Source organism: Centropristis striata, chromosome 18 (assembly GCF_030273125.1).
Source record: "Centropristis striata isolate RG_2023a ecotype Rhode Island chromosome 18, C.striata_1.0, whole genome shotgun sequence".
NCBI lineage: Eukaryota > Metazoa > Chordata > Actinopteri > Perciformes > Serranidae > Centropristis > Centropristis striata.
Window position 1 is genome coordinate 26593090 of NC_081534.1, and position 24459 is coordinate 26617548.

Consider the following 24459-nt stretch of genomic DNA (forward strand, 5'->3'; position numbering starts at 1 on the left):
TAAAAGATCTTTTGTGATCTAGAAAAGCCATTTCCAGTGTAAACCTTGAACTCACCACAACTGTGAATGTGAGAATGTAAACGTGATTACTTTGATTATATGTGTCCATGTATCTGTCGTCTAGTTTTCTCTATATTACAACTAACTATAAATTAACTCCTACACTGTTAAATTTATGGCAAAACCCACTGAAAACACCTCAATGGAGAAAACCCATTATTTACTCACAGGCCTTTCATCACCAGACCTCCATGAAGGAGTCAGACAAGGTTAATAGATCTGTGACACGACTTCAGAGCCTCCACAGACCTCACGTTGACCTCCACACAGACATTCATCGTAAAGGATAAGAGACTGACATGGAGATGGCTTTCGACTTCAACTAAAACATCTTGTTGGAATGAAGCTATTGCAAACATGCAGCAAACTTCCAACTCAAACACAGAAACAATAAAAAGCCAGAACAAGCAGTTCTTCTGAATGTTGATGTCTGGATCATAAAGAACCTGAAATGACCCTCCTGAACGAAGCAGGAATCAGGTGTCAAAGCTCTGATAGAAGACAGAACAGAGACTTTTTTAAGGGCTTATCTGCTACATAAACATGTTGCTGCTTTGGCACTGAACATTGGACCTCTAATATGTAACGCTATGCTCAAACTGCACGCATATCGAATTTGCCTCTCAAGTCAGCTCTTTAAGACAGTCGTGTTTTCATATGCAAATTTCTATGCACATTTTGCATGTCTCTTTTGTGTGAAAATAAGTTAATGTGCTAAACGGGATATGGAAAAGCTTTTTTCGAATGAGTTTTGATGTAGAAAACTTTTAACTCACATGACTGATCTGCTGTTTCTGCTCTGCCGGAAAACCCAAAAGAAGAAGAAGCTGAGTTTAAAATATTCCTCGGTCTCGTTTGTGAAAAAAACATTACAGCCATTTTAGTTCTACTTCTTCTACAGTTTACTGACGGATTAGCCTTCAGCAACATATTACACTGCCATCTTTTGACCAAAGTACTTTCATGCAGCTTTGTTTATTCGCTCTAAACCAGTTGATGGAAACGTCCCTAATTCACATATTCTTTTACGCAACATTTCAAAATTGCTCTTGAAATTTGACTTTAATGGAAACACAGCTCTTAACAATGAGGCTATGCTTCTTTACACATCTTTCCAATGCTGAAGCGTGAGCTAACCAGTCAGCAGCTAAATTAGTCAAATTAAACAACTGAATGCTTCATCAACACACTCTTGTTGTCACAGTGTAGGAAAGGACATTGCTTCCACCAGATGAGTGATAAGTTTGTCCGGCTCATTTTATGTAAATGATGTCACATGAAAGTATTGTGGAATTAGCAAGATAGCTCTCACTAGCCAGTAGTTTGCTAGTTAGCGAGCTAGTTAGCTTTAGTGCTAATTCCATCAAACTTTCATGCTACCCTGGTTACAGGAAATTAGCCTAGCAGCAGGCAGGTGGCAGCAGCAGCCCTCAACCTCACTTCAGGCTGACAAACTACTTTACGAGCTAACTAGCACCTAAACTGCCAGTTGAACCAGCTTGTTTTTGACGCAATAGAAACTCCTCAAATGTGAAGTCTTAGCCTCTGTCCCTTCTACTCTACCTTCTGTTCGGACAGGGAACAAAACAGTCAATCAATGAATACAGTTGTTGCCTATTGGAGGCGGTGGTGTCGGCAGCCTGGAGGTCCTCAGGGAGCACCGGTGGACAATCACGGTGCAGCGAGAGATGTGGTGCAATCCACAAAAGACTAGTGGAAACATTTGAAGATGAAAGGTGGCTTGCCAATATTAAAAAGGTGTTTGGGGGACTTTGGCGGACTCCATGGATGTCGTAGTCGACGCAGCTGCAGAATCTGGTTAGAATCACATTTTAAACCACCTCTAAAAGTCGTTGGGATCAAATGTGCAAAAAAATCCCATTTCATGTGGTCCTTTGCTGTCGAGACTTTGTAAAATCAATCTGGAAATGCCCAAAAATGGATTTGGACTGGCAGAACAAGGCCGTAGACGTAATTCAATGGGACACTGGGCTTCAACAACTTCTCGTGTCTGTGTAAAATAGCTGAAATGACTTCAACATTCCCAGACCATGTAATGTAACTCTAAAATAAAAAATCCAATTCAGTGCCGGTTTTGTTATTGAACAGCCCGAGGTGAAAGAGATCTGACCTGGGAGGAGGATGAGAAAAATAGCAACCTGGAGGAATATTAAAACAGCTGGTTCTCAGTTAAAAATAGCCAGTTTACCATATGTGTCTGCAACCAATAGGCACACATGAGCTGTCTCGCAGTTTTATGGCAGCCATATTTTAATAAAGTCTGATATCTGACCGCCACATCTGTCACAACATGTTTTCATGTGTTTGTGTGTCAGTGAAAGACACACACAGTCACCTCTAGACAGAAACCGACCAGCAGCCCTCTTCGCTTTGAGGGGACGCCAGCGGCAGGAAGGAGGGAAGGAAATCAAGAATAAAGAGTCTTTTTGTGAACGGCAGACCTGAAAGTCTTCCAGCGGTGAATGACAATGAAATTACAGGAACTTAAGAATCCGACAAGCAACAACCAACTCTTTCTTGAGATCTCATCAAAAGGCCTTACAGGCATTACATCAGTTTAAATGAATGACTGCAATAATGTTTGATTCATATTGGGAGTTAGGATGAAAGTGGTGTGTTGGATAAATATTAAATTATTATTATTATGATTATTGCAGTAGTAAATGTGACACAGCAAAGGAAGAACACAAATAAGAATAGGAAAGAATATGGTGGAAATAGGGCTGAAATCAATATCACAAATCCATAATGAGCATATTTTTCTGCTTCCCATATCACAATGTGGAAAATATCTGAAAATTATACATAAAATAATCAGATTTATGATCAGTATAATGAGCTGGGGTGTATTTTTGCCCAGCCGTGGACACACTTTACAGTATTAATGCTTAAACAATAAATGAAAACATTAAAATGAGACATTAAAAAAAGTTTATGTCAGATTAGGTTTTTCTCAAGGTGTTATAACTTTTTGGGAAATATTATAACTTTTTAAACTGTTACATTGCTATTACTTGACATCAATATTACAACAATTTTCTCCAAAATGTATAATTTTTTCCACTATACTTTATACACAATTTTTAAAAATTTTACCTTAAAATGTTTTAGATATATTATAATGATGATGAAATATTATAACTTTTTAAAATGTTACATTTTTTTATCACTTAGCTTTACATCAACATTACAACTATTTTCTCAATTTTTTTTTTTTTTTCCTCAAAATTTTGCCACTTTTGATGAACAGAAAAGGAAAGAATGGGGTGTAAATAGGGATTGGGAGATAGCACAATATTAAGCACATGTTTCGACTTTGCATGCACTTATATCACTTAATGTAGCCGATTTAGAATTAGGAAACATTAGAATGAGACATTAAATAAATCTTGCTGTAACTCAGTGAGTGTGTTTCCTGCTCACGGTTCTGTTCATGTTGAATCTGAAACAGCTCGGAGCAATCAAACACGGTCGATCTCCACAACAAAACAATCACACTGAAACACTGAACACAACAATACACAAACAACAGCCGATAACACACAGCGCCCTGCTCGCTGCAGCTGCAGAGGAAGAATGTACTTTGTTTAGTGTGGACTGTTTGTTTTTGTTGTAGGTCTGGACGGGGAACCAGAGGGAGAGCAGATACATTTATTACACAGGAGACGACTTGAAAAACAAAGTGTTCTGTCTGTCGTCCTTGACGGACCTTATTTGGCTTAATGTACATCTTAATGTGTAACTGCTGCATGTTTACATCTTATTCTTTGAGGATTTTTAGAGGAATGGTTTCAGATGAGTATGATAAGGTGCAACATTCACCTTTTCCACCATTAAAATGTAGCTCTTTTGTTCTTGTTTTCAGATGATGTGAAAAATCTTGAAGAAAGAATTTAAAGGTTTAAAGCTACCTCAATTAACAATACATTATGTATATTATGTATGGTTGTAAATATGTATGATAATGTCACAGGAGTCAATCTGACTCACCGCTAATTGCTCCCCAAACTCTGCCGGGCTTTTTAGCCTCTTTTAACTCGTTGTTTTGGTCCGGGAATCCATTTCATGCTTTAGTATTTTTATTCATAACCCTGTTTTCAGCACAAAGTAAAGTTTATCACTGTCTGCTACCAGCCCCCCCAGCTCACCAACATTACAACTATTTAGCCACTAGCTGGTGGATAGAGTTGAATACACTAAACCAGGGATGGGCAACTTAAATGCTGGAGGGGGCCACAATTTTTCTACCACAGGGCCACATATAGGAGCGTGCACTTAACCAGATATGATGAAACTGCAATTTTAAATATGTTTACAGTGCAGTAACTTAACATATTTCATGCTCAAATGCATGTATAACAGTATAAATAGGAATACAAAAGGTGTGAAGCATATAAAAAATAACCACTTACGGTGATTTCTTTTTTTTTCAGTGCAAGAACAGCAGGCCAACATTAATTGCAAAAAGTAATTTTGTGCCTTTTTACACTGCACTTTTGAGATTTCATGCTCAAATGCATGTAGTTGTACTGAGGGCCATTTCAAGTGATGGTGCGGGCCGTATGTGGCCCCCGGGCCTCCAGTTGCCCATGCCTGACTTAGAGGCAATAGAGTCAGATATGGATCAGAAATTGGTGGGGACCAAAACAGAGATAAAAGCAGAATGAATAGTGGAATTACATTCAATAGGTGGACAAATATACAAGAACACTTCCAAATAAATGTTGGATATTAGGCAATTTTTTGCTTAAATATTACCCATGACAACGTTGTTGGACTGGATTTGTTAGCTTGTTTAAATGATACATAACTTCTGAATTAATAAGGCTCAAATCGTTTAACATTCAAATGAAAGGGACAAAAATAAGTTAACTTAGTATAAATAATTAGTCAGCCTTTTGTCACACCTTGTGCCTTATTAGCTGTGTTTTCATTTGAAAGCAACCCCCCAAACATGTACGTTGTGCTAAATTGGATTTGGGAACACATTTATCAAATAAGTTCTGACACAGCAAACATTTAACCCAGGTGATTATTCAGCTGTTTCTGCCGTCTTTCAAGACATTATAATAATTTTCAGCAGAAAGCATGAAACACGGCCAAAACAAACTAACATGGAAGAACAATTACAACTTGCACAGCCTCCATTTTTCTATGGTACACGAGTTAGAGTTGACTCTTTTTATTGGCAGATTACAGCCGACTGTCACCTATAGCACCAACTGATGAAACTGCACTGTAGCCTAGTTTATTTACACCAAACTTGCCTTAATTGTAATTTATTTTTGCTTAAAATTTTTCTCAAAAAACGTAATGGGATCATGCCGATCGAGCGAGAGTCTCGAAAGAGTTTGAGGATTTGGTCCTGCAGACAAAAAAGGAAACTACCATGTGTTTATCCTCCTCAGTAACTGCAAATACAACAATGACGGAGAGGTGAAAACAGGTTTTATGGGGAAATGTGCTGTTAATTTGGGTAAACCATTGGTGTCACATACAATCCAACAATCATCTGGAATATGATCTCTTTGCTTTGCAGCTAATATAAACACGTATTACAATTTATCTGACAGTGATGAATGAATGTTTAAAGATTTTTTTCTGCAGCGTGGCTCCATCTGAAGGAAACTGACTATAGCTAATTTGTTGTGTTTGACTAAGAATGGAGCCATTATCAGACAAACCACAAGTTTGGCACGAGGTCATGAACCCGGGAAACCCTCTCGTACGAAAACGCTGCGACGGGTAAAAGCCTGATCATCGCCCGGCTGCAGCTGTGCCTCGTACAGTAAACATCACTGTAAAACCACAGAATTACACTGGATGTAATATAAATATATTCCCTAAACAGAGCGGTTAGATTTTAGTTTATTAAAACTGTCTGATGTGTTTAATCTGCAGATTCAACGTGGCAGATGTTAGAGGGCAGGAAGTGTATTTAGTTTATTTGCTCATTTTATGGAGGGTTAAACAACAATGTTTCAGCACTCTGCAGTCATGTTGGAGTGTCTCTGGGGGAGGCTGTGTGTGTGTGTGTGTGTGTGTGTGTGTGTGTGTGTGTGTGTGTGAAGTCCAGCCAGCTGTAACTCAGCTGCAGGAATGTCCAAATGAAGTGACAGCGGTGGCCGTGGTGGGCCGACTGTTTGATTTCTAAGCGTGGACCCTGTCTGATGTGGCAGACATCAAAGTGCTGCTCCCGCTGTGAGAGGCTGAATGACTTAACAGGCGTGTGTGTGTGTGTGTGTGTGTGTGTGTGTGTGTCTGTCTGTGTCTGTGTACAATAGAAATACCTGTTCGTTTTTCCTGGAGAGATGTTGGATTTTAATGAATAGATCAACTGACTTTAACCATAAATACCACAGTTCTAAGTCCCTCTTACTACATAGATTTAGATTCATAAATGTCATGAAAGCCTTCAATCTAATGCACATTACCAGGATTTCTTAGATTCTTTTGTTTAACTGGTTGATTTAATCAGTGGTGGAAGAAGTATTCAGATCCTTTACTTCAGTAAAAGTACTAATACCATACAGCAAAATTACTACACTACAAGTAAAAGTCCTGCATTCAAAACTTACTGAAGTAAAAGTACAAAAGTAACAGCATAATGTTTGTATAATGCAGCCATCATTTTGTTGTGTAAACTTTTTATTTTATTTGTTTATTTTATTTTTTGTTTCATAATGAATTATATATATATATATATATATATATATATATATATATAAATAACTTTTTTTACAGTGTACCTGTTTGCAACTTTTGAACGGAAATGTGTTTTTTTCAGTCTTGTGCAGCTACAGAGAGCAGTATCATTTTTCACATTGTTTATTGACTTTAAAGACATTGTTGTTGTCAATTTCCTCACATTTCTATCATTCGTTCAGTTCTTCTGTTGTAGTCATCAAACCGAACTCACTTATAAACTAATGATGGCTCAGCACCGAGACGCCAGATCTCATAATTTTGCATTGTTCTGTTTTTTTTAGGCTTCAGTTCACTGATCCACAGCACCACAATAAGCTAGATGTGTGTGTGTGTGTGTGTGTGTGTGTGTTGAGCTCAGCCTGCAGTCTTTGGAATCTGTTGTTGCTTAATTGGTTTGCTAGTAAAACACAAAAAAAGACATTTAGAGGACTAATTAAGGCGCCTGCTCGTGCCCTTAAAATCCCTGAAGCTTTAACCCTCACTTCTCCTGCAGATTAAAAAAACATGAAGCTGTTTATGGAGAGCTGCATCACTGAGGCTCGCTGCTTTTATTCGTGTTGGAGTTATTTTCGCACTGCAGTGTTTCACTTTATTGCAACTCATGAACTTATTTGGCTACGAGCTGAACTGGATGTGTAAAGCTCTGCATGTTTACAACTTATTCTTTTCAAGCAAAAGGAGTCAGCTGGGTATGGTAAGGTGGTGCATATGAAAAGTTTTTATTGTTATAATAAAGGAGCGAAATGATCCAAGTAAAACCTGCAGGACGTCAAGCTTAGAGTGAAATTTACGCATCCAGTCAACAATCATTGTTAAAGCTTGTAGCTTATTAACCATGAAGTACAGAAAGCCAACAGAAGTTCAGTACAATAACACAGTCAGACAGCAATTTTTGTTCCAGAAATTCAGTTTATATAAGCAGGACTAGAACTTTTTTTCATAGTAAGTGATCCTGGATTCCAAATCTCACATTTAATAGAAAAAAACTTTTTTAAAACGAACATTTGTTGCTTTAAATGAGGAATGAGACTGACTCTGATAAATAAATAAATAAATAAATAATTTTTCATTGATTTTTTCTCCGCCTCCTTTCCTCTCCTCACATTGTGCTGTATTTCTTTTCTTTCATCTCTGTCTCCCTGTCCTATCCAACTCTGTCATATTGTATGTGCGTTTAAAGTATACTTTTGGACAGGTTGATGGCTAGTTTCGTTGTCCTATAGTACTCGTTACTCTGTGCAATGACAATAAAGGAAAATCTTTACAGACAATCAAATAAAACATATATTGGAAGTGTACTTATACATACAATATCTTCAAGTGGTGTCTTGAGCTAAATGCTAACATCATTTCACCATCTTAGTTTAGTGCACCAGCATGCTAGCATTTGATTATTAGCCCTAAAAACAAAGCACAGCTGAGGCTGATAGGGATGTCCTTGTTTTTCCAGGTATTTCGTCCTAAACCAAAGTGTTGAACATCTCAAACTTTTGCCTGGGTAATGAAGCTACATGAAAAGTAATGGGGGTCACCAAAGTTACGGCAATCCATCCTAAAGGGTGATGTCAATTCCAAATTTCACGGCAATGCATTGCTGAAATATTTCAGACTGGACCAAAGTCCATCCACAGAGCGCCGCTGATGGTGTTGCTTAAAACATCAACAGGCTTTTATCCAGCAATGTTATGGTATTTGGTCATAAACCAAGTAAACCAAGTAAATACCAAGTAAATACTGTATGTTGTTAAAGCATCATTAATCAACCCGACAACATGGTCACAATATCAATATAGATTGACATTTGAGTTTCACCACATCGCCCAGCCCTACTCTGCACTGTCTGTAATGTTTTCTGAGTTTCTTGCTGAAGATGACATCACAACATGCACTAATTAATGGTTGTACAACCACACAACCATGGTGACAACACTTGCTCTAATTATTTCAATATTTATGAACTGAGTGAAACGTTTTCTGCACCAAGACAACATAAAACTTCTTAGCAGCACATAGAGAGAGAGAGAGAGAGAGAGAGAGAGAGAGAGAGAGAGAGAGAGAGAGAGAGAGAGAGAGAGAGAGAGAATGAGTTCTGGTCCAATTAGTCCTGACATGTTAATGGTCTGACTTTGACTTTGACTGCCTGAATGAGGCTGTCCGCTGACTTTTGGGACCTCTCTTGTTGAAGAATAAAGGACTAACTTTTCTCTGTATGTTTCTGTGTGTGTGTGTGTGTGTGTGTGTGTGTGTGTGTGTGAGTGTGCTCTTATGATGGGACTCCTGCTGAGAATGCTGGATCCTCCCCAGTCTCTCCTAGAGAAAGCACCACGACCGCAGTACAGAAAGTCATTAGAAAAGGCTTTATGTTCTCAGAGTCAATTTAGGGGCCCTGGGACCTTGTCTACATGTAACACACATGTCTGCATATGTGTGTGTGTTGTGTGTGCAGTGCCAGTCATGTATGTGGTTTGTGGCTGTGCATAAATATCTTTGAGTCTGTGAGTGTATTATGCATGTATGTGCATATGTGTCTGTGCTTTTTATATGTTTTCTTTATGTGCACAGTATGTATAAGCATGTGTTTCTGCACAAATGCATGTGTTTGTCAAGTTTATTTATCGAGACCAAAGTGCTGTACAAAGAGAAGAAATAAACCCCAGGAATGAAAAGAGAATACAAGTAAAAGCAGAGTATATCTTGGCAAAATAATAAACAGTGTGACGCGAAACCACAAAATAAAACACAAAGAAATTAAAGCCAGAGAGGAGACAGGAATGTCTCTAAAATAATAACAATAAAAATAATAATAACAGGGCAAAAGAAAAGAGATCAATAGAGGGGCAAGATCTGATTATTAGTGGCAAATTATTCCACAGTTTAGGGCGACTAACTGAAAATGCTTAATCAACTTTAGTTTTTGACTGAGGTGTGTGTGTTTGTGTTTTTATGCATGTGTCTGTGTGTGTGTGCATGGCCAGTTTTCAAGCAAAAAATAGTCAAAGAGCTCAAACATGCAATATTGTATCACTTTCCTCAGTTTTATATTTTTGGGACGGAAGCTGCCTAAATAAATAAAAATAAATAAATATATAAATAAAAATATTAAAATCAATAATAATAATAAATAAATAATTATAGTAGTAACAATAGTGGCATGATAATAGTGGTATAATAATAATAATAATAATAATAATAATAATAATGATTTCTCCCTATATATTTTTCAGTCATCATCTGCAAATACATTAAAAATTAATTAAAATAAATTAAAAAAATAATACAAATTAAAACTTAAATGGAATAAATATGGAAATTAATACAACAGTATAAATGAAAAAAAATTGTAAATCACAAATTTCAGGTGTCTTTGCATTCATGTTTGACTGCATGTATGACTTTTTTGTGAGTTTCTGTATTTATCTTCTGTGCATAGTTTTTATTTGCATCACACTTCTCAGTTTAAGTGTGTCTTCATGCTGCGTTTATATAAACACACACTCTCTGTGTGTGATGGAGGATTTACTCTCCTGTAGCTGACGTGAAGCTGAAGTGTGTCTGGGGAAAGAATTTCTCATCCGTGTCGAACATAAACAGGCCCAGATCAGAAACACCTCATCTTCAGCAGCCAGAGTGTTGATTGTTTTCACAAGGGTGTGTTTCAGAGCTTTAAAGTTCCTCTTTAAAGCCGTTAGGAGTGGCACTTTGTGGTGTCAGATTTACCCTCAGAACGTATTTAAACTTAGCCAGACACATCTGGTCTACATTCAGGACAGGTCTTTATCTGGTATCATGTTGTAAAAGAGCGTGTGCTTTCCAAATAACCTCAAAGGAGGAAAAGTAATCTAAAGGTTGGAGGGTTTAGTAAAATTAGCCTGTCATTGTTTTTCTAACGGTCAAGTCTGAGGATGTCCGTCTGGACTGTGTCCCACAGACCCAGGAGTTTGTTTCATTGGAGAGTAAGTATCGCCTTCAGCAGAATATATCTTCTAGGGCTGAACCAAAAATATATATGTACAGAATTCACAAAAGGTGGTGAAAGAGAGCACGCCTCATAAAAGGCAGAGAGGAGACAAGTGGAACTCTATTTTAACCCCAAAACTAAGGTTCAGGTTAGAGTTAAATTCTGATTTTTCTCAAGTGTGCAGACTTTACCGCAAACAAACACCATTTCGAATAAGCTATGGACCTTCACAGGCTACATGTTGTGGGTCGACAGAAACTATGAGCCTTTGAGCGAGCGGAGGGGTTGTGGTTAGTTCAGAGATGCCTCAAATAACAGCAAGAAAGACAGAAACAAACACTAGGAGTCCTCATAGTTAAATTATCATTCAAATCATTAAAAGATACCTAAAACATGGCACTATATCGAGTGAGGGCTGGGTTAAAACTAACTCAGGAATAAACCAGGCAGACACACAGCTGACTTCCTCATGGCTGAAGTCGTGGCGGAGACTTGGGGACATGTGTCCACCACAATACATGCAACATTGTGGCTGTGTGACTGGTCATGATGATGCAGCTGCCCACAGACACAGAATTTCGTCACACTGCTAAAATAATCGCCTAAGTCATTTTTGGTCAAAATTGTTTTTTTGCCTAAATCATCTCCTCATGACGCCGGCCACCTATGGTAAAATCGCCTACATCCTCAGTTGATCAGATCATGTGATTTTACCCCTTTAAGATAATGGCCTATGTCAAGTGTTTGACTTAAGTGGATTTATTATGACTAAATCAAAATAAAATGTGACTTAGGCAATTTTTTGAACATGCCTTTGTGACTTAAGCAAGATATGGTAACACTTTATTTTGAAGGTGTCTACATAAGAGTGACATGAGCGTGTCATAAACATGACATGGGATGTGTCATGAACATTAATGACACTTTGAAGTAACATTAATGCTCATGATACTTGTCATGTCATGTTTCTGACAGGCTTGTGTGACTCTTATGTTAAAATTGATTTGGGCCTATATAAAGTCATACATTAAAATTAAGATAATGTAAAGAAATAGTTGTTATTATTTTATATAACTTTTTGGTCACAGCCACAGGGAGCGGCTGTAGATGGCCTGAAGAGCCTCATGTGGCTCCGGAGCTGCAGGTTGCCTCCTGCTGATCTATACAGTCACTACAGTTGCAAGATTAGTGTCAACAATCCAGTACCCAGCCATCTGTTCCTGGATCATGGCATCAAATAATGGACAGTTTTTGCAGAACATTATGATGTCACAGTGAAGTTGACCTTCAACCTGTCGAATATAAACTTCAGTTGCTTTAACAGTTTATCCTGCTAGATGTCTGCGTGGAATTTTAGCATAATCAGTGTATGAATTCTTGACTTATGGCTAAAAATGTAATTTGTGAGGCCATGGTGATATGGACCTTTGACCTCCACACTATACATCAGTTCATCTTTGAGTTTAAGTCGGTGCTTGGGGTGAATTTAAAGGAATTCCTTTCATGTGTCAAGACTGGAATGGATGCAAGTTTACAGTGGCCTCTGACCTCCAAAATCTAATCAGTTCATTATTGAATCTAAGTGGACTTTGTGCAAAGTTTGAAGAAATGATCTCCCAGCGATCCTGAGATATTGTATCTGAAAGAATGGGACATACTGACAACCTGAATACATAACGAGAGGCATAAAAGTCTAAATTTGCATCCCATGGATCCCTGCCAGTCCTGCCTGCTATAGCAACATAATGTTTAACCAAAAGCAAGACTGAACTATAAATAATCTTCATTAGAACCAAAACAGAACTCAGCTGCAGCAGGAACAGTTGATGTAAAACACAAAAATAATTATGATAACAAATGCATTTATCCAGGAACTAAAATAACCTGGGGCTGTTCCCGGGCCGACTCCCTCTCTGTGCCTTGGCAATAACACGCCTGTTGCCTATCACTGAAAGACACAAACTCAAAGCTCAAAGATTTCATGGCTTTAAGAATAATAACAAACCCGCCATCATGTTTTCCAGCAATTAACTGGCTGAGGAAAAGAGCGCCAGTGTGCCAAACCTGTGAGCTTCATGTTTGCTGGAAAACATGAGTCAGTTGTACCTACAGTAGGAGCTGAAGAGAGGCATGTAGGCAGGAAGATCTGCAGCATGTGGGAGGAAATAACATCAACATATTCTCAGTCATACCTGTAAAATATCACAGGTGTCTGTAAAAACTAGACTTTTGACTCACAGCACCACAGTTATTGAAATATTCCATATTTTGCATGACTGTGGCAATGCTGATAGGTGAAAACAGACCAGTAGAGCTCATGGAGACAGATATAAAATGTGAAAATCCGGCTTAAATCTCCTGTCATGAACACCCAGATACTTATCAGTCCATGCTCTGTCTGCAGGGCCATATATGGGCCAATCTCTTAGCTATTAGATGTGTTTGTTGGGTGTTTTACACAACCTGTTATTGTGAGAACTAGCTCCAGATGGAGCGCTAGGTATTTGTAGCTATGTCTGGCCAGAATGCAACCAAAAACATCCCAGACCTCAACGGGGGAAAAAATAGAGGATTCTTTTACGGCTAGGAGATGTCAAATGTTCAAAATGCAAAGAAATATGAGCAAATAATCCTGTTAAATTCTGGAATATTTAACTGGAGTCTGGAGTTGATTTTAATGCACCATATCAGCACAATTCCTAAGAACTGTTCTAAAGGGTTCTGTTCTGCAAGACATGAAAAATAACAGTTTTGTTTAGTCTGCATGCACAATTTGCATGAGCCTGTCAATATGCATGCAGGACAATGATTAATAACATCGTTTATTATGATAAAACTGCATAGACTGATGATGAAGACTTGTCACTAGTGCAAATATGATATTTTATGCCCTCAGAATGACCTCATAGATGAAATATCTTCTTATTTTTTGTCTTAAACTAGTTGAAACAGCTGAAGTTGATCTTTTTTTGCATATTTTCCTACTTTAGAGTGCAGGACTACCACATATTACTGATGCAATGCAAAAGTGTTTACAATATTTGTAATATTTGAACATGCATAGCCAGATAATTAAAAAATTGGCCATTTTTGTACTTATATATGTATAAAAAACATTAATTTAGTCCAACATGTCTCTCACCTGCTCTTCTGTATATGCAACAATGTTTTGCAGTGTCTCATCTAAAAAAATAAGCTGTTCTAATACTTTGGATGTACTGAGAGAAAAACATCTAAAAAGAGCTGAGGAACTTTCTAAGAAAGAGTTTACATTCTATTCTGCCGTTGATTATTTTGACAGAAACGTGGCGGCTTTAGACAAAACTCATCTGCATCTGGTTTCCTTTTAGAAAAGTTGAGATAAGTTCAACTCTTTAGAGTATCTGATGTGATTTTGACCAATCAGTTGCAACCAAGAGGAGGTGTGTTTCCTGCAGCACAGCCAGATACTGTAATAAAGCTCATTTGAGCATTAGAAGTTGAACGCTCACTGGGACAACAATATCAACTTCCCACTTTTAATACTAGAACACGTCACAAGTTTCTGTTTCATAGAGAGAGTTGTTCATGATCACTTGAGATGTGAGAATGGACAGTTGTTTCTCTTTGCAACCACAGAAGAGTTTCATTCAGAGAGAGAGTTTTCCAAGCAAACAGTTCTGTGGACTCCTTGAGGAGGATGAGACAAAACTGCATATACAGGCATGGAAAAAATTATTAGACCACCCTTGTTTTCTCTAATTTTTTGTTCACTTTAATGCCTGGTACAACTAAAGGTACCAGGCAGTAACCAGCCCAGACATATTACCAGACAAATATAATGATAACGACAAAAATAGCTCATAAGAGTTTGATATCCAGACATTTTCCATGGTTTTCTTGATAATGATTTGGTTATTATCAAGAAAACCATGGAAAATGAGCTACTTTTGTTGTTATCATTATATTTGTCCTAACAAATGTACCTTTAGTTATACCAGGTATTGAAGTGAACAAGAAATTGAAGAAAACAATGGTCAAATACATTTTTTCATGACTGTATATGCTCAGTAAAGACTGGACACTGGAGGCCCATCTCTGTGATTTTGTCCATTTTTTTCATGGATTGATGGATGTTTTGTATCCGATATTCTTTTGATCAATCTGAAGCTAACCTAACTGTCAATCTTGTGTAGAACAAATGGGAATCATTAAGAAAGACTCCAGAAACCAGAACACTCACAAAATCAAACTCTTGTCTTGTTGTCTACAGATTCTACAGATATCTGTCAATACCTATTTTAACTAAAACTCAACAACGTAAAAGTACTTTAAACTAAAGAAAGTAATAGCTACTTGTTGGCATCAATGGCTCCACTATCCAAAATGACAGAACTTTGAACAACTGAAAGGACTTGAAGAGGGAAAAAGATTCATGGAAACCGACTGTGTAGTGGATCACCAACAGCAGGAATAAATGACTGCTGAATGGGACCTCAGTGTGTAAATTATGTGATCAACACATGAGTGTTATTTGAAGAGAGCATTTTCAGACCAAAGAGTTCTGTGGACTCCTTGAGATGAACTTCCCACGGGGGAGTTCCTCTAATATTTACACAGCTTCAAAGGTTCATCTTCTGTTTGAATTTGCACAAAAACTACTGTTTAGGAGGGCCAAGCATTCACAAGTCATAATATCATATATGCTCAGTAAAGTCTGGACACTGGAGGCCTATTTCTATGAGTTTTTGTTCATTTTTTTCATGGATGGATGCATGTTTTGTGTCTAATATTCCTAACCTGAATGTCAATGTTGTGTAGAACATATGGGAATCATTAAAAAAGATCAAACTCTTGTCCTGTTGCCTACAGATTACGATTACTTTTAACTAGAACTCAACAAGGTAAAAGTATTTAACTAAATAAAGGAAAAGCTACTTGTTGGCTTCACTAGCTAAAATGACAGAACTTTAAAGCACTGAGAGGACTTGAAGAGGGAAAAAGATGCACAGAAACTGGCTGTGTGGTGGATCACAGACAGCAGGAATAAATAAGTGCTGAATAGGAGCTGCAGTGTGTAAATTACGTGATCAACACAAGCTTCAGGCTCATGAGAGATCAAGAGAAAAGCTGTGAGTCTGTACGTGTGAACAAGTGGTACTTATGCAGGTCAGCCCACAGGGTTTCTGGGAAGTCTTGGAAGGTTACATCATGCCAACGTTTGTGCCGGCCAACATGCACAACTGTCTGTTGTAGCTTTAATGATAAAAAGAGCAAACATGTCTCTTGAGCTGTGTCGGCTAAAACAAGTGACTTCAGAGACACAAAGCTCTCCAGCAGGCGCCTCGGAGATGATAAAAGTCTGGCTCAAGGCACTGGCTATCACGGGAATTCAACACATGACCTTTCAATCACGGAGGAATCTCCTGATCAGAGAGCTGGGTCCTCTCTGCGTGGAGCTTGTTGGAATAATGGAGTGATAAGGCAGCTCTTAAAACTCATGATGAATGCTGCAGGACTCATCTGGCTTTTTCACGCTCCGTCATTTCGGTTTTATCCATCTCTGTTTCTGTTTATCACTCTCCCTCCCCTTCTCTTGTCCAAAGCTAAGATTTAGGATCAGATGCGCTGACACAGAAAATACTATATTATACTCATCGTGCCATGAATGCAGATGTTTTCTAGCCAGAGATGAAGCTCCGTGATCCTGCGAGCTATGAAATATGTGTTTGAATGCACGGGAGACGCCAGGCTGAGCCATGCAGTGGGGAAAAAAGCCAGAGGAGGCAACGTAAGAGCTGGAGAAAGAAAAAAAAGACAAAAAGTTTCTGCTTCAACCTTTAAGTTTCATAAAGAGCTGTTCATGATGGGGCTGTCTTTGAGCATGTGAAAGATGTGAGAATGGACAGTTGTTTCTCTTTGAAACAAGGAAAAAAGTGTCATTCAGATTCAGCGTTTTCAGACCAAACAGTTCTGTAGACTCCTTGAGGGGAACCTCTAAAATCTACACACCTTCAAGAGCTTAAGAATATATAAATATATGCATATATGCTCAGTAAAGTTTTCAGTTTTCTAGCCAGAGATGAAGCTCCGTGATCCTGCGAGCTATGTGTTTGAATGCACAAACGATGAGCCGTGCAGTTGGGAAAAAAACAGAGGAGGCAACATAAGAGCTGGAAGAAAAACGACAAAAAAAGACATCAAAAGTTTCAGTTTCAACTTTTTAGTTTCATAAAGAGAGTTGATCATGGTGGGGCTGTCTGTGAGCATGTGAAAGATGTGAGATGGACAGTGGTCTGAAAACGGTCTCTCTGAATGACACTCTTCCCTTGTTGCAAAGAGAAACAAACAGCTCTGTCGACTCCTTGAAAAGAACTAGAGTTCCTCTAGGATCTACACACCTTCACGAGCTTAAAACAGCCAAAGGGTCAAAATATATGCATATATGCTCAGTAAAGTTTTCAGTTTTTATAGCCAGCGATGAACCTCTGTGATCCTGCAAAGCTATGAAATATGTGTTTGAATGCACGGGAGACGCCAGGATGAGCCATGCAGTGGAGAAAAAAGCCAGAGGAGGCAACGTAAGAGCCGGAGAAAAGAAAAAAAATGGCAAAAAAAAGACATCACAAGTTTCTGTTTCAACTTTTTAGTCTTATAAAGAGTTGGGGCTGTCTTTGAGCATGTGAAAGATGTGAGAATGGACAGTTCTTTCTCTTTGCAGCAAGGGGAGAAGTGTCATTCAGAGAGAGTGTTTTCAGACCAAACAGTTCTGTAGACTCCTTGAGAGGAACCTCTAAAATCTACACACCTTCAAGAGCTTAAGACAGCCAAAATCAAGTCAAAATCAAGTCAAAATCGCATATATGCTCAGTAAAGTTTTTAGTTTTCTAACCAGAGATGAAGCTCAATGATCCCGCGAGCTATGAAATATGTGTTTGAATGCACGGGAGACGCCAGGCTGAGCCGTGCAGTTGGGAAAAAAGCCAGAGGAGGCAACGTACGAGCTGGAGAAAAAAAGTGAGAATTCAAACAAAAAGCAAATGTGGATAACACAGAGTTGAATCTGTGTTCACATCGGAAAACTGGCAGCGGCTGTGAGCGTGTTTGTGCGTGCACTGTGTGTGTGTGTGTGTGTGTGTGCACTCTGTGTGTGTGTGTGTGTGTGTGGGGCGGAGGGAAGGGGGCCTCCCGTGCAGTTACGCTGGAGCCACTTAGCTTTTGGATGGCCGGCTTTTAATTTAAGAGAGGCCGGTTGAAAAGCCCGGTTTGATTGCTTTTCTAAAACAACCTCATCTAAAAGCCTTAAATAACCAAATACCTCTGTGATGACAGTGAAGCCGTTCCAAACTGCGTCTCAAACTGAGCATGGGAACACTGGCATCAGCCGTGTGGTTACGGCGCGAGTGGGAGAGAGAGAGAGAGAGAGAGAGAGAGAGAGAGAGAGAGAGAGAGAGAGAGAGGAGAGTCTTGAAATGAAATTAGGATTAGTGAGTGCAGTCGAATCCTCCAGGATCCTGCTGGTCAGCAGCCAGGCAGCTCTTAAACCTGTTTCTGGGCCTGTCACTCCTCTTTTTCTAACTCTATCTTCCTTAATTGTTCTGCTCTTCCAGCTCCTCTATCGGCCTCTCTTTGTCTTCCTCTGCACCAATAACAGCTGACATTTACAAGGAGGCCGCAGCAGGGTTGGTAGAAGCTAATAGCCATAAAGTCTGACACACCTCCAGAGCGTTCTCATTCACACACACACACACATATATATACATATATAAACGGTCGGATTGGCCATGAGGCTGCTGGGGCATCAGGCCAGGGTTTTTCCTACTGAACCAGGAGGAGGTGGTACCACAGCGCTGTAAGCTCTGAAGACGCTGGAATTTATTACGGCACCGTGTCACACACCGGCTGATATGAAATAACAACAGCTAATTTCCATAACTCACAAGTCCAAATTTCCACATTACAGCTTGGGTTATTTTGTGCCAGTCACGGAGACATGTGATGTTTGGAAGACTTCAGATCTGCTCTGGGAGTCAGTGAGGGTGGTTTGGGACTGGGTGGTTTCCAGTTCCATTTTTTTGTGCAGTTAGGAAATGTTTTGGTGGATTAGAGAATGACTACTCTCTCTCCTTTATTACATAATGTCCCAGTGATTCCTGAGCAAGTTCACATTAACATTGACAATCACTTAAACTGTTAATATTGTTTACATTTCTACATGTCTAAATTGTAAATTGTCAATGCTTTTAAAAAAATATATATATTTTTTACTTTACCTTTCCTATATTTCTAGTTTATACTGCTTGTTTACTATTTATTGTTATTTTAATTGAAAATATCTATCTTTCAGTGGTGGAATGTAACAAAGTACTGTACTTAAGTACAATTTTGAGGTACTTTTTCGAGACTATTTTACTTGAGTATTTCCATTTTATGTAACTTTATACTTCTTCTTCACTATATTCTGAGGCAAGTATTGTACTTTTTTCTCCACTACATTTAGCTGACAGCTTTAGTTACTTTTAGGTTTAACGTGAAAAACATGTTCAATTTAAAGTGATTAGACATTTTATTAAATTAAAACACATAACAGTATATTTAGCGGTCAAAACGAGCCCTGGCTTAAGAAAATGAACTGCTGCTTACATAATTGCATCAATAATATTAATAATCTAATAATATATTTGAGATATATTTGACAATCTCAGTGGATTCATTCTGCATAATGAATACTTAAATTGTTGATACTTTAAGTACATTTTGATGCTGATACTTTTGTACTTTTACTTCAGTAAGTTTTGAATGCAGGACTTTACTTGTAGTGGAGTAATTCCATAGTGTGGTGTTAGTACTTTTACTTAAGTAAAGGATCTGAATAATTTTTCCACCACTGCTTGCTATCCACTTTGCTGCTGTAACACTAATAAAGGAAATCTTATCTTATCCAAGCCAAAGAATGCAACTTTTGTCTCAAATTCCACTGACGTCTTCAGGTTTCACTCCATGATTGACATGATTGAGGACTAACTTTGAAAAAGATGACAAAAGTATTTCAACAAGGATGCAAGTACCTTTAACTTAGATTATTTTCTTATCAACTTCTTCAATTGCCAAAGCTTGCATCTTAACTGAGGGTGCGTTCACACCTAACCTGTATGATTCAGTTAAAACAAACTCAATGTGCACAATTAATATGGTTCATTTGAGCCATGATGTTGACCAAACAACCCAGCAGAGACTGCTGGGAAAAGGTCTCAGTCTACTTTCAAGTGTGTTCTGGTGTGGTCTGTTTGTTGTGTGAGAGAAAACAAATCAATCAATCAATCACAAGATTTTATGATACCAGATATGAGATTCTGGCATGATTTCAAAAGCTAATAAATCCATCTGGTCCAACGCTGTTCAAGCTGCTGCAGCACATGTGCTTGTATCTGACTCTGTTATGTTTATTACTTTCTCAGTTCTATGAAAAAGTTTGGGACAGCGACCCCCCAGTAATAAACCCTGAATCATTACTTCCACAAAGTATTATGTATTTTGCCATTTTTGGCTTCATTGTTACAGAGTGACATGCAGGAAAATAATCAAACCTGGCCCCACTGCTTGGCATGGACTTTATTGTATGCACTCGACTCAAAGGGGGGCCCCTGAGTCATTACTTTACATGACGCAGCCTTTTTCTACTGTAACTACCTGTTAATCATTATTCATAACATACAGTCAATCAGTTAGTTCTTTGTGACACCAAAGAACATAAATATCGTCACCCTGTTAAAATAATCGCCTCTTTTTTTCAAGTTTTGCAGGAAACATAAAAAACTTCACCAAAAGTGTAACATATGACATTTATTGATCATTTCACTCAAAAAGGATGCAACAAAGGATGGCTATTGGCATAGTAGTAACACTGTGTGTAAATTATGTAACTTAAGAGAAATAAATGACTTAGGCAATTTTTTGAACATGCCTTTGTGACTTAAGCAAGATATGGTAACACTTTATTTTGAAGGTGTCTACATAAAAGTAGGGTTGCAAAGGGGCGGAAAATTTCCAGTAAATTTCCAGAAAATTTCCGGTAAATTTCCATGGGAAGTTAAGCTTGGGAATTTTGGAAATATTCCATATTGGAAGCTTTCCATGGGAATAATGGGAATTATGGGAATTAATGGGAATTTAGGAGAACTAATTGGGAATATATTATATACAAGCATAAATATAAGCAGAAGTCATAAGAAAACATCCATACAAAATGTTTTCAACAGATATTTCAACAGATTTATTTGTAAGTAGAGTAGAACACGTTCTAATTACTTGTTTCATGGATGGACAAAAACAGGAGTGTTGGGTTCAATATCACCCATCCCCTAACCCCACTCATTCAAAAATGCCCCCCCCCCACACACCCAAAAATCTCCACAAAGTCCCATTCAAAATGTTAAATGAAAAACATTTTTGAGCACACTTTTGAGCTTCAGGCTCAAAAGTGTGGTCCAGTCTTCTAGAAATCTTCTGTACATGTGATGGAGGCATGCACATTGCCAGTAGGGGGTGTGGTCTCAATAGCCATGCAGTAAGCAGTGTGCTCTGTGCATGTGATTGAGGAATGGCATGGATATTCAAGTGTATTTGAATGGCATCTGTTTGTTTTAGTCAAGATTATGCTAAAATATACTTTCCTCAACTATATTTAAGTTCCCTAAGAAGAGCCAACCTTCAATTTTGAAAATTCACAGTTTATTCCCATTACTTCCCGTTAATTCCCTTAAATTCCCATGGAAAGTTTCCGTCTTTGAAAATTCCGGGAATTTTGCAACCCTACATAAAAGTGACACAAGCCTGTCATAAACATGACATGACAAGTATCATGAGCATTAATGTTACTTCAAAGTGTCATTAATGTTCATGACACATCCCATGTCATGTTTATGACACGCTCATGTGACTCTTATGTAGACACCTTCAAAATAAAGTGTTACCATATCTTGCTTAAGTCACAAAGGCATGTTCAAAAAATTGCCTAAGTCACATTTTATTTTGACTTAGGCATAATAAATCTGCTTAAGTCACACACTTGACATAGGCCATTATCTTAAAGGGGTAAAATCACATGATCTGATCAACTGAGGATGTAGATGATTTTACCATCGGTGGCCGGCATCATGAGGAGATGATTTAGGCAAAAAAAACCAATTTTGACAAAAAATGACTGAGGCGATTATTTTAACAGTGTGACGATATACACATCAGAGGCATAAAAATGCTGCATAAACTTCTGTCAGTCACAGAATTTGATTTCTCCTTGAGGGTCCTGATGATGACAAAATATTCAAAGTTACCTGTCAGTCTGTATGACTTAATGTTTACTGAACGTGGTTCGTTTCTAAGAAATCCGTGTGAACAGGAATTGGAACAGAACCAAAATGCAACAATATATAATTGTTTCCACCTGGTCCAGACCATATAAACACAGAACAACAAACTACCTTTTATTATTTTTATACCATTTTACTTATTTTATGCCTTTTTTTTAGTACTTTGCACTAATTGCATTTCTTTTTTACCTCTGCATTGGTCTCATTTAACTACTGCTTTTATTATCGTATTGTCTTGGTTTTTTCTCTGTGTTTCTTAGCTATGTAATTTATAATTGCACTTTTGTTTCCATGAACTCGTTTTTATATTTTTTATGTCTATTGTCTTTGTACAAAAACACTTTCTTGGGGCGTCCCGGTGGCTCACACTGGAAGAGCGCGTACCATTAAGGCTGAGTCCTTCCTTATATTTTTATATTTCTACTATATTCATCTGAAACAATCACTGTGAGCGAATGCATCGCTATTTCGTACGATGTGCATATTTGTATGTATAACTGAATGACAATAAAGTCCAAAAGTCTCTCTACGTATGACAATTAAAAAACTTGATAAACTTGAAACTACAGTGTGAAACCTGCTCACCCAATCATTTGTCTAATAAGCTGACCAAAATATTAGATTCAACTGAGTACATATAGATAGATGATAGATAGATAGATTACTTTATTCATCCCCGAAGGGAAATTCGGTTGTCATATTTGTCATATTTAAGATACTCTCTAAGATAGTTGGATAGCTTTCTCTGCACGTTTTCTATTTTCACTGAATGGGAGTGCCCACAAGTTCGTTATACTTTATATCAAGACATTAAAGATTCTGATTCTGATTTTGATTCTGTTTCTGATGGTTGTAACGTTCTATTGCAATGTTAATAAAGTGTGTTGCAGCAACTGATCACTGACGACTACTAACAGGAAAACAAGTCCCAGATCATCCTGAACAGAGGTGACAAGACATCTTGTGACGTCTCCGTCTAGTGTTGGTGTGCTGATGTGGTTGACCAGTTATCGTTTCTCCTATGTGTCCCTGAAGGTACCATCAGCAGATTGTGGATTTGGAGCACCTGGTTCAGGCTCCTAAAAGGATAAAAACCCAGTTTCAACGCTGCTCTTGCTCTCTCTCTCGGCTGCATTCTGCCAGCAGCACATTCTCTTTGTTTGGTTTCTGCTTTGTTTTCACTTTACAACATTTACACTTCATATTGCTCACACATCCACATTTACATTACTGATGTTACTGACTTACACACTTCACATTTGTACTTGTCACCTCGGTTGTTTAAATTAATGTAATAAATTAATTAATTTCTAGACGTCCTTTGTGTCCTATTCCGTATTTATCATAGCCTAGGAGCCGGGTTATGACAATCTTTAGGCTTAAAAACAAATGCATGCTAAAAATACAAAATCAAATCACCAAACCGAGTATCATATTGGCTCAAAACCCCCACGTCTGCACTTTTCTGGCAGTCAACTGGTCCTGACTTGAACTACAGTCAAGAGAAGCAGAACACAGAAAGCTGAACCCTCAAGAACTGCACAAACCTGTAAGACTGAACCACATTATCACAGCCTGGATCTCTCTAGGTTGTGATGCCAACTCAAGAATCAGGCTCATGTTGGTGCTGTTTTCCCCCTCCATCACCCCGAGGATCCTTCATGTAAAACAGTCTGTGTACCGTCTCCTCTGCAGATTGAAACCTGGCTCTCCTGCAGCCATGCATTAGGGGAGCATGGGGACCCTGCAGCCTCCGTCACGCTTTATCTCTGCTGTCTTTTATGTTGCTTTCTAAAAAGTCAAGTTTGTCACGCTCCTAAAATGCTGTGACACACATAACTCCACATGTGGGAATCAAGTTCCGACCTGTCACACATGCACGGAGCTCGCCGCCTGCAGCAGGAAGCTCAGAGGTCAGTGGTGCAGAGTGAAGCTGCAGATTCAGAGATCTGTGCTACTTCTGGCATTGGAACATTTTATTACTAACTTTTCAACAGCTATGCCAGTAAAATCATCAAGTGGAGAAAGTCAGTAAAATCAGCAGCAGGACTTTTACTTGACCGAAGTTTAGGTTAAAGTTGGAAGGATTGTTTATTCTCCGTGTATGTGTGTTCTCAGTGCTAAACGAGAACAGACAGCTTAAAAGGGGAGTAAAGTTTCAGACCACATCCCAGTGTTACTTTAGACTAAATAAGTGGGTTTCTGAGGGTCGTGTGTGTGTGTGTACGTGCACATGTGTGTGTGTCCTTCATTACTATTCAACCTTAAGGGACGGCTGATGTCATCTGCATAACTGAGCTCTGAGAACAAAAGATGGACAATGTGCTTTCTTTCTCAGAACTATACCCTCTTCTTTTCTTCCAC

General features: G+C 38.3%; 1 protein-coding gene across 1 annotated transcript in view; it reads right to left on the minus strand.

Moving 5' to 3' along the window:
• The window catches only part of scara5 (scavenger receptor class A, member 5 (putative)), a 111284-nt gene that overhangs the window by 72479 nt on the left and 14346 nt on the right, over positions 1-24459 (minus strand). The gene's annotated exons all lie outside the window — the stretch shown is intronic.